Below are 12402 nucleotides of genomic sequence, written 5' to 3' on the forward strand. Positions count from 1 at the left end.
CGGATCCGGCCCGGCGACAGGCGCGGCTCCGCGCTGTCCTCCCTCTCGCCGCGGGCCAGCGGCTCGCCCGGCGCCGGGAGCTCCGGGACGGGCCGCGCCCTTCTGCGCCGTCCCGGGCGCCTCCGCACTCGCCTCGGCTCCAGCCCTCGAAGCCCTTCAGGCACCCCGCTCCCGCGGCCGGCCGCGGCCCGCGTTACCAGCGCAGCCGCGTCCCTCGCCCCGGCCAAGGAGCTGCTCCCCGTGCGGGCAGGCACCGCCGCACCCGGGCGCTGCCCGGCCCGCAGCAGCCGCGCTGAGGAGGGGCCGTGGCGCCCGGCCCAGCGGACCCGCCGGGCAGGCGGCTCAGTCCCCGGGGCAGCGGCGGCGGACACCGGGCTCGGGTCCCAGCGAGGTCTCCCGGCTCCCGTCCCGACTCGGATTAGACTGAACCGGTCCTCGGCCCCGGTCGATCCTCGCCCGCTCCATCGACCTGCGCTCGCCCTCCTGGGCTCCCTGCGCGCCGGGCGCCGCGCTCGCGAGCTCGGGGAAGAGCGGGAGCGGCCGGGCCCGACGGGGCGGCCGGGCCAGGACGAGCCCCCGGCTGGCTGCGGCGTGGCGTGCACATGTGTCCCCGGCGGCGGCCCGGTGCCAGGTGCAGGGCTGGGGGCAGAGTTTACCGCCAGGTTCTGATGGCTCCACGGGTTTCCCAGCCCGAGGGAGGGCGGGGGTTCTTTCCCCAGTTCAGGGCAAATACCTTCATTTCACTGGGAAATTTAACCTCTCCTTGGAGTTGGATCCATTATAGGGGTTTAATATCCGCTCTTTTACAGCTCAGTGTTGTAAAGGCAGCAGCCAGGTCTGTGAACTCTGACATGTGCACCCGCGGGGGGGTGGGGGGGCCTGCCGGCGCGGGGCGCGCCTGCGAGCGCAGCCTTTCATCTGCGGGGTCGCCGCACCGGCCCCGCCGGTCGGCAGCGGGAGGGGGCGGCGGTCGCTCCCCACCCGGGCTGCCAAGTCGGGCCCGAAGCGCCCGCACTCCCCCTCGGGGCCCTCCGCGGAGTCCCAGGGGTTCCGCAGCCGCCGGCCACGAAGTGCCGGGGGTGCTGGCGTGGCCCATAGCTCCACCGACCCCGTGGGAGCGAGTTGTGTCTGCGCGGCGGAGGCCGTGCCCGGCTCGATGGCCTCCCCCTCGGCGGGGGCACGGCAGGTGCCCCGGGCGCCCCAGGGAGCCGTGCCGCGCACCCGGCCTGGCTGCCGGAGCTGCCTGTCTTGGTGTTTCTCCCTCTCGGAGGGATGCGCTCGGTAGCGACCGGTCATTTCCAGGGCAGCCGCCTCCACAGTTATAAACCGGGACCCGCTCCACGGAGCCGACCCTCCTGCACAGGCGCGAATTGCACCGTACGTCCGGCAGGGTCTGCCGGAGGGACGGGAAGGGACGAGGGGACCCTGAATCTTCCGCTCTTTCTCCCGCATATCGGCAGGTGCGTGGGACCAGCCCGGGAGGGGGTACCGGGCCGACGCCGACCGCGGGGCCGGGCCGGGCCGGGCCGTCGGGCCCTCACTCGGACGGGCGGGCGGTACCGCGGCAGCCGCGCCGGCAGTGCCCTGTGCCGGGGAGAACGGCCGAGCCAGGCTGCCCGGGCAGGAGCTCGGCGCCCGCGGGGGCGGCCGCCGGGAGCAGCGGGTCACTCCGCCCGCCGCGCAGTGCTGCCGGCTCCCGGTACAGGCGGCTGGCCCGTGCCGCCCGCGCCACGGCTCGAGGCGGCGCCGGGGGCTCCGTTGGCGCGGGGCAGTCCCGGGGACGCGTGTGCGGCTGCCGACGGCGGCGATGCTGCCCGCCGGGCGGGACGCGAGCTCCCGTTGGAGGGGCGGACGGAGCCGCCCGTTCCTCGGCTTTGCGGACGCACCGCGGGATCGCTTCTACACATGTAATCGAAAAACCTAAATAAAACCCGATTTTCAGGGAAAAGGAAGATTCCAACAACGAGAAACCGTTTCCTGCTCGGGCTGGGCAGCCGCTCGCTTACGACCAACGTTTCTGCGCCGACAGGAGCGCAGACCCCGGCCGCTCTCCTTCCTCCCCCGCAGCACCGAGCTCGGCGGAGCGCGGGCACGACGGCGCCGTGCACCACCGAAGCCGGCTCCGCTGCCCGCCCGGGCTCCGCCGCAGCCCGCGCAGCTCCCGCGCTCCCGGGGCCCGGCCGCCGGGGCCTCGTCGGCCGGGCTGCGCCGCCGCCCTGCCGCACTGCTCGCCGCTCAGCCCGCCCCGCACGGCCCCGGGCCGCGAGCACGGGGACCGAGCGGCCCGGCCCGCCGAGCCCGGGGCGCTCCTGCCGCCCGCCGGCAGCCCCGCCAGGTGCCGGCGCCGCGCCGGGCCGGCCCCTCGGCCTCTTCTCTGCTCGGGAGCCTGCGGCCCGGCCGGTCCCGTCCCGGGCGCAGTGGGGGCGAGCGCCCACCTCCCAGGGGCGGGCGGGACGCCGAGCGCGGAGCCCGGGCCGGGGACACCCCCGAGCCGCCGGGAGCTCCGCGCCCACCGGTCGCCGCCCGCTTCTGAAGCTTGTCCCGGCGCTGCCGGAGCTGCGCCGAGGTCGACGGGGCTCCCCTTTTGCACGGCCACAACCGGCGCTCCTGCACTGCTTGTTGCTCCTCACGGGGAGAAATGCGAAACGAAGACCGAACGTAGGAAGAAGGAAGAGAGGGCTTTGTATATAAGATAGTATAACTTTCTACCTAAGCTATTAATAGCTACCAGAAAATATAAGTTGTAGGCAGTTGTGTTACATTATCTGGTCGGGCTTTTCTGCCGTGGGTCTCCTGGACTAGCTTTCTAAATAGAAAATAATCACATGAAATGGGGAAATACCAGAAAGAGTGCAAATAAATAGTGCTGTTAACCTTGCCGGTCTGTGCACTCCCTTGAATAGCAAAGCCGAGAGCTCCTTTCTGGTTTATATTAGTGATTATTGCACTGTCATTAAAGAATGCAGGGGTGGAAATATTTGCTTCGGGACTCCAAGCACACACAGTACAGCAAGAGGGGAAGAAATCCTTGGTGTGTGTGTGCCGCACAAAAAAAGGAGAAATGCCAAAGCAAAAACCCGGAATAGCCAAAGGCAGGAGAACCTGCGTGGGGAAGACTCCGTTCCCTGCTCCACTGTGCAATCCCGAGCGCCGGCGGAGCTGCTCCCGCCTCTCTCCATTTCATATCCATTTTGCTTACAGGCTACTGCTTCCAAACTCTGTAACACACATCTGGCAGTTTGTCATGAAGAGCAGTTGCGTGATGTAATTCCACAACATGACATGTTCTCACCTGATGCCAACTGATCACTGTAAAGATGCACACGAAGCTTCAGGCTCTTCTGGCAGCATTTTCTTGTCCTCTCTCTTTCTCTTGCATGTCTGCGTTTATCTGACATGCTGGATGCTGGCAAGACAAGACTTGGAGCAGCCCTCGGAGGTCTTTATTAGAAGTCAGGGCTTCGACCAGCGAATACCAGCCCTATACTTTTGTTGTTGTTTTTTTTTTTTTGAAACCAGCTGCCCTCACCGTATTCCTCAACTGCGTTATCTGCTCATAGTTCCGTCCCCCTGAGGAGCCAGGTGGCATGGGAGGACACTTCCCCCACCCCCTCACCCCGCCGTTATTCATAAGCACAAAACTTACTATTTCTTGTTATCTCAGAACGTAAGTGTATATAAACTCGTTTGGGATTGCTCTTCAGTCAGCCGCCACTTCTAATGGTGTTTTCCTAAAAGAAATCAGCTAATCCCAAGGCTCAAAGGTTGTCACAAACAATAAACACTTTCACCTTTAGCCTCACTTGGACAATGGCAGATGAGCCAATTTGACACTCCTCTTCGCACCACAGATTTGCTCCCCTAATTATTTTACCATTCTTACTCTTGGTCAGAATAGAGGAACGCCTAGCATCTGCATTATTTTTGCTAGAGAAACGGCTCTATTGTACACTCCTGTGTCCTGTAGCTCTGCACGTAGAAAATCGAGAACAATCAAAGGGCAACGGAGCTGGTTTGACTGCTTCCAGCCGAAGTCTCATTTTCGCTCTTCCCCTAGAGATATCCTGGTTATCCGTGGAGTTCAGTATTTGTATAATACATGGGGAGAAGAGGTATTCCCCAAGAACTGTCAGGTCATCTGATGAAAGTGTGGCAAAGCAGTCACATTTGCCACAGATTTGGAGCACCCTTTCAACCTGGGTCAAAAGGGACTAAAAAGCAGTGAAGTGGAAGAGTGGATGGAGAACTTCAAAGTGATTTTCAATGTGCTCTCAGTGGACGTGAATGCATTTGGTTGCAGTCTCAATCACTTGAAAACATGGGTGATACATGCCATCCCCTCCCCCACTTCCCCCCTCAAATGATGATCTTACACTTCTGAAGCAGTGACTTCGCTAGCATGAATTATGATTTGTTCAGTCACTTACCCACAGAGAGTTAATCCTTCCCCCCACCCCCTTTCCTAAATCAGGATTTCCTTAACGCTAAGGGTTGAAAAAATCAGACCCAAGAAGCCTGTCATATAAACCAGTAGATAAAGGCATTCACATTTCTGATTTGGGATGCAACATTATGATTAGAGCAACTGGGTTAATGAGCTAAAGTGGAAAAATACGTTCTACAAGCCTAATTGACCACCGTATCTTTAGAAGACCTCAGCTCAGGAAAACATCCCAATGCAGCACAGCATTTCAGCCTGCACTTAAGAGCTATGCTGAACATGAGAGGCTCGGAGTGAAGGTGGTGTGAAGGAAAGAGAGCCTTCCTCCTCGCTCCCGTGAGCTGCGTTTGCAGGCTTTTCCAGTCCCAGCTGTGCATATCTTCCAGCAGAAACTCACAATTTGCAGCAGCTCCCAACAGCCCCGGCAGCAGCAGGCGAGCTGCCCCGTGTTGGGCAGGAGCCAGGCACAAGCTAGGCTCCTGCTCCTCAGTGCCTGCTGAGATAGGACCTCCCAGAACAGATAGCTAGGCTCACGTTCTTAAATATCAGCAGCATGAGTGTCTGGGGTTTGATTTTTGCTAGTGTCAAGGAATAAACCCATTGGTCATAAAAATTAGGGTAAGACTGAGTGTATTGATGTGTAGTTATACTTTATATTACAGATTATAAGGTTACTCAGGAGAATAATGCAGTATATTAAAGGGATTCTCATGTCCCATTTTCCTCAGCTATGAAAGCTGGTGAAGTGACGGGATCCAGGGTCATAGACGTTTAGATTCATTCTTCTCTGAAATCACTCTATGTGATAAAGCAAGGAAAGCATCAGATGCCAATTACATGATTTCAAAGTCATACATATATTGCACACTCCCCAGTTTATTATTTTTTTTCCTGACATCATTCACACTTGAACTTATCCTTGACTTTGTGTGGAGTTGCAATCAAAGACACTAAGAAAATTGTGGTTAATTAGTAAAATAAGTTAATAGGAAGGTACTAAGATTCTGCTATTAAAATAGGAAGGGACAGTTGTAAAGCCTGTAACAGTTTGAACTTTCATGCTCAGTTTGCCAGAGAAGGTAGAAAAAAAAAAAGTTGCACAACATTAACATGTCGTTGTGAACTCTTAGAGCATCTCTTGTTGCCAGAGAAGCCACTTCTCACTGAAGCAACTGCTGTCATTTAAAAATACCTCTGGATTCAGCACCCAAGGACAGATAAGACACCAGGACCCCCATTATTTCTGGAGGGGATGACACCTCTGCCATAGGTATGGAAGAGCCAGCTCCTGTTCAAGGACTGGGCTCTCTGCAAAGAGGTAGAGGGAGGGTATGACAAAGACAATCTGAAACTCTGAATATAGGTGCTGGAAAAAGGCTGGGAAGAGGCAGATAACAGGAGCCATGAAGACTGAAACACGGTACAAGTGGGGAGGAATTTTAAGGGTAACATTTTGTTTCCTTTTGTCAGGTGAAAGACATGCAGAGCAGTTGTTACTGATGTTCAAACAGAGCTTTCAGTGCTGAGATGTACATCTGGAAACATCAAGTGTCCACCAACAAGAACATACACTTCTAAAATATAATTACCTTGGAAAACTAGCATTTTAATTTCAATTACAATTGTTCTATGAGAGACAGATGTGAACTGTTAAAATGTTTATAACATGGTTTAACAGTAAAAAAAACAAATATTAATGAAATGCATTTCACTGATGGGATTTGATTGGCATGCTGTATTAATTACAGGCCTTTCACCTCTGAAACTGCTGTTCTAATCCTGTTGGTGCTCAGGGAAAACAATTTAAAACTTGTTTATATATTCTAAAATGATATAGGCATCTTGGAGAAAAAGGTCTGAATTACAGCATTGGTTTCACTATAGATAAATACTTTAAAAGGAACATCTGCCAACATATACATTCCAGGCATCCTACAATCCCAATGCACCTTGAATATCTACAGAGACTACTACATGCAAATAATAGCTATCAGACTCTTGGAGTGCAAATCAAAATGGCAAGAAAGTTTCTCTAGCACCATCCGGCCAAGACCTGCAGATCATCTTCTCTCTACCAGCAGGTGGAGACGAGAACATTAGAGCATTCAAAAATCAATGAAAGGAAATTGATTTCCCTATCACTAAGCCGATGTGTTAAAAACACATCATTTATCTTTAAGATTATCACAAGAGTGGTTTAGGGGCATAGGATCTTAAAACATTCTTTATTTTTATTCCTAGTTGCTAAAGCAGAGGGTACCATCCGATCACATCATTTTTTTTTTCCTTTTTTCAGCCAGAAGTAGTAAGAACTTTCTTAACCTCCAGGGTAAAACGTTAATTCAGCTTGTGTGTGGAGCCAGGGACACTGCCGAGCTTCTTTGCCGTGCATTCCACATGGAGCTAGTGCAGACCGAAAGAGAAGTGGCGGACAGCCCCTGACCACGGAGCCAGAACAAACAGCATTCGCGCTCAAGGGACAGTCTCTGACTGTGCAACCCAAGTCACTCTTGGCTTTAGCAGAGACGCTCTGTCTGCTTCCAGCCTTGGGTACATCATGTCCTTGTGCATCCACAAGCAGGGAAACAGCAATGTTCTCTCTCCTGTCTATACCTTGGAAGAGTACATACTGCTGTGCCATGCTCAGTGCAGCACCCACATCTGGCAGACCACTGGAGAGAACAGCTGAAGGAGACTACTAAGGGGAGAGTGTTTTAACCCTTTCCATAGGTAGGAAATTGAAACAGTGAATAAGCCATTTATTTAGAGCCCAGAGACCTCAAGTGCACACGAGTTCTTGGCTCTTAAGCTTTGACCAAGCTAACATTAGACCACAATACACAAAAGAAAACCACAGAATGAACAAGCACTACCAATCAGCAAGGATGACAGGCATTACGAGCAGCCTAAATCCTGCAGTAACACCCCCCACCCCCCTCACCCCCCCCAAACTTCAGCACTTTCCCTACTTGCACCGGGGTATGCATCTTACCTAATGGAGACCTGCACAGAGAGCGGGTAGCCCATGATCAGAACTAACCACTGAGAAAGCCCTGTGGAACCCGAAGCCATCAGCATAACCCACAGCCCAATTTAATTAAACAAACACAACTTGTTTGCTGATGACAAGGATGTGTTTTTCTCTGTAGTACAAACACTAACATTTAAAATATCATAATGTAGTAAGTAACTTCGCCTCTATCACAAAATGGAAGCGAGAAAAACAAAAACATAATGGGATAATATTTTTAACCATAAAACCAATTTTAGTCTATTCTATACATTCTATGGCAGGGTATTTTATGTGATTTGGATACAACTCTGCTAGCACATTAAAGTTTATTGGCCTTGAAAAAAATGGATGCATCACTGATGATAGAGACTTGGTGTTATACTGTCAATACACATTTTATGTGATCTCTGTCTTAAATACAATTCAGACCTTTGGACTCCGTATGGAGTTGGACTTCAGCCTTTTCCTGTAATTATTTGGTGTCTTGTTAACATTTTATAGGCATGTCTGTTTAAATAAACTTATTCGATGTGCATTTATTTTGGCTGTGGCCTGGTGTATAGGATGGATGTGTTTTTCTTTGTCTTTTAAAAGAAATCAAAGTAAAGCTGAACAATGGAACTGCAAGGGAAATAAATTTAAATATAGTGTTTGTTTCATTTAACAACAATACAATACAGTTAAAATGAAATGGACCTGACAACATTATTTATGAGGATGTAATTATCCAAATGTTCTACACTTAGCATATAAATATTACAACTGTAAAGCATCTTTTTTTTTTTTTTGCCAGTTACATTGAATGAATGTTGCATTTGAGCACAACAGGCACAATTTACGTGCAGTAATGGACTTTGAAAAGAGCTGAAAATTTAGAGGGCTTTTTAAAACTGCCCTTCTACTCTATTTTTATGTGCTTTCTGAACACTTTTGGAAGAAATAGAGTATTTTCATGTGCATCCTATGTGCATTAAGGGAGATTATTTGTTTCAGCAATTGGCTCCAGCATGCAGAAAAGAGAACCCAGGAAGAGCAAGCCACTCACCCCTCTGCAACCACCTGTGCTGATGCTAATACCCTCAGCCCTTTCCAGGGAACGTGAAAAGGGAAAGATCATGCAGGTTCCTCCCTTGGCATTACTCTTCCATCACCAGAACACACACAACCAAAGAGCCCAACAGATCCAGTGAGGTTCTGTTTTAAAAACTCATTTAACTATATAGACTGTGCATCCTCCAAAGCCTCATTAAATCATCTGCTGGTACCACTGATCATATACTAATGATGTAAAAGTATGTTCTGTGGTAATTATGACATACCTGGCAGCCTTTGCCCTCAAGATTCCAAGATATTAAGTGATGCTGACCTTATCACATACGAGTCAGGCTCAGGAAGGGAGGAAGGTAATAGCAGAGAAAGCTCAGAACATTATTTTCTTTCCCTATTCTTTACACAGAAAGGTTCCTAATAAGATTTTAAATTTCAGATGCTGAAAACAAAACAAATACAGAAACAAGAAGAACCATACTAAATTACACCTTGCCTTTCTTTATTACCATATGACATTCACAGGGACTTAGAAATATGCAGAGAGATGTTTGCTGACCACTAAAAACCAGCAACTTCAAAAACGAACAGCATCTACATAAGCAATATTCAACAAAAGCTAGAAATAATTAGATACATTAAACAAAGAAATATTCTCAGTTTCTTTGAATTGCAGGGAGGATTTAACACTGTCTCCTTTATCACTTCAGTGCCAGTAACAGTACCTTTAACAAACCGCTGTGAGCTTCTCAGAGGCTTGCACATACTGACAGTCCTTTTCTCTGCTCCCTAACAGCACTCTGCACTGCCGTCCTTGTTTCACAAGGGGCAATTGTTCCTGTCGTTTTTTGCTGAGATCTCACCCAAGCACACCAGCCCCAACTTTGCAGAGCTGTAGATTCAGCAGGGCCAGCAGCATCCATCAGTGAGTGAAAGGGACTGGGCCAGGTAAGGAACTGCACTTCCTTCTTAATGAGGTACAACTGAGGACTGAGCAAGAGAATTCATGGTAACCATCAATTAATTCAGTAAATACACTGCATAGAAAACAGACTTTTGTCTGTGAGAAATTCTGTTTGTTTGGCTGTTGTGGTTTTGTTTGTTTGTTTTTCCCAGGTTTTCCATTTCTCTTGCTAAGTAAGGATTTTTATTTCTACAAACATGGAGAGACATTGATGCAAGCAGAGTGGTACGTATTATAAAATATGCCTTGGGCAAAACATTGTCATTCTAACATCTTTCTCAATGAACTAGGTTGACTGTCAATGTGGACATGGCTTTTCATTTTAGTATAACAGGTACTAATGTACTGTGTACTCAGTGTGCAGAAAAGATCTCAGAAAGGAAATTTCCACTGTTTTTCAAGCAATTATGATCCTTTCTCCCCACAGACTACTACTGTCATATTGTAGCAGAAAGAAGCAAAAGAAAAGGCATATATGTCCACATAGGCATCACAGCTCTTGGAATTCAGTCCTACTTTTCCTGCTTTTTAATCCCTGTATCGTCTGTATTATACCTTGCACAACAGTAACATGGGCTATTCCTGGGTTCTCGTCTGATGCTTTCTTATGGTCAATACAATGAAAGAAAAGAGCTGCTAAGAAGGTACAGTCAAATTAAATCACAGTCATGAAGTTGGAAAAGATTACCAGAAATCACAAAATATGACAAAAATAACGGATGACTTTGGAGTATAAATTTATACGTGAGCACTTATACCAATGCAAGCAGCATTAAGAGTTTTCAGATTCACATTCTTATACCCTAAGCCTTTTGGAATAGGGTTTTGCTGAGGATACTTCCTGCATGCCACAGCTTTGTAAACTGATTGGTTAATGTTTAATTGTCATTCATCAACCACAGTTTGTTCAAACCGGACATCTCCATAGCAAGTTTGTGCAAGCCGCCTGTGGAGGATGAATTTCACCTCCATTGCACCTGCTGCTATGGCTCCGAAGAAGCAATTTTCTCTGGGGAAAGACTGTGACTGTTGATGATAGCATTGATACTGCATCTGTTCTCTACATCTACTTCCCAAATCTGTCACATCAAGCTCTGAGATGATGAGGATAATTAAAGCCCAGCTGAATAACCTTCTAGGGCCCATTGAGAAAGAATGAATATTTCAGTGCTCAAAACCCTATTGCTACCCTCACAGATTACTCATCTTTCACTTCCCAGAAAAATAATACAACTGTCCCCTTTGCTGTCTCCTGTACGTATCATCCTGCAGAATGAACTGGTTCCAAATCTTTATTTTTCCAGAAGTCACTGTTTGTCACTGGTTATTGCACTGGCAGAGGTACATGTAACTATTCCCTATATTACTTTCAAAGCATCAGAAACTAAATGAAGGATTCTTTTCTAATCAGGTCAAATCAAGAGCTAAACCTGCACCGTCAGAGAAACAAACTCAAGTTTCTTTTCTCACTTAGCTCCATCTACTGATATTACAGCAGATTGCACATGGCTGCAGAGCTGCACTACACATACCAGACATGCTCTGTCTTCCATCAATAATAATTTTAAGGTTAATTTTTCAAGAGATTAGAAAAAAATGCTATCACGGGAAAGATAAGTGATTGTGTATGTTTACCCCATGGGGTTTTTACATCAGAAGTGTGAAGTGAATTACAGGGTACAATAACCCAGAGGAAAGTTAGCTTCTTACTGGTGAAAAGCATTTTGGATCCCATTCAATAATCCACTGTGAGACCACACATCAGAATTGTATTTATTTACAGATCCAATTGAAATGGAGCCTGTAAGGAGGAGCCCAAGATCAGAGGCAAGATGCAGTTAAGATCTGAGAAAAGGCAGTGTTTGTGGGCAGAAATACTGAAGAGTGTACATGAGGCCAGATCTAGTAGCCTTTGCCCAGACAAAATTCCCACTGAACTGAATGGGTTGAATCACTCGGTAGTTTGCCAGAGAAAGGCTTGTTAGCTCAAGCCTCTGGGTAATCTTCCTGTGATGCGCGTGCCAGTCTGCTTTCACAAGTGCTGGCACTCAGTCTTCCCCTGGCTCTTCTGAGTTAATTCTCCATTTTGCTAAGAATGTAACCAAGAAGCCAAGTCGTATCTCTGCCCTCCCCTCAACCTCTCTGCTCCCTACCTCTGTGCATACCAATCAAATAGGTGATAAAATTGTACATTTTATTTAGTGGTATTGTTTGATTATCATTATTTTGTTGATCTGTGCTGCAGGACATTCTTATTAGGACATTATTATTGCTAAGAAAAAAAAAAAAAAAAAGAACATGAGATTGGAAAAGCCTGTCCTCATTTATACCTGAGCAAGTTTTTTGGGGACAAAATGCTGAAACCCTTATTCAGGAAAAAAATATATATATATATATATAATATATATATATATATATAAATCAAGCTCTTAAAATTCATTCATTTGGCTCAAAACCACTAAGATCGATAAGCAATGCTTGAGTTTTCCTCCTGCCCTTGGAGCAGTCAGAGTCATATTGCCAGCTTTTAGCTCTAAGTATGGGGACTAGAATCTCACATTTTAAATTAAACACTGGGAGTCCCATATAGCCTCATGGCTCCTGGAACTGGAACTTTAAAGCACTATTAAATCCCATGACACCTATGCTAAAACCCCAATACTGTATATGGGGCTGGGTCATACTCTTTTAAGAAAAGGCTGAATGAAAGAGGAGTGGGAAATAGCCTCATTTTTGCCTTTTTTATTTTCACTTTGGAACAACAAAGAGAGCTTTTGAGAGCTCATGTTTTGCAGAACATAGTTGGAAGAAAAAACATGGTTCTTATCAGGGCAAACAGCTTCAAGAAGAAGCAGACACTGCCAACCACTTCCCTACGCCGTGGTGCCCTTCTCCTAGCACTGGGCATATGCTCCAAAGTGAAACTTGCTCTACTTA

This window comes from Anser brachyrhynchus (genome assembly GCF_964034855.1).
Source record: "Anser brachyrhynchus genome assembly, chromosome: 19".
Taxonomy (NCBI): Eukaryota; Metazoa; Chordata; class Aves; order Anseriformes; family Anatidae; genus Anser; species Anser brachyrhynchus.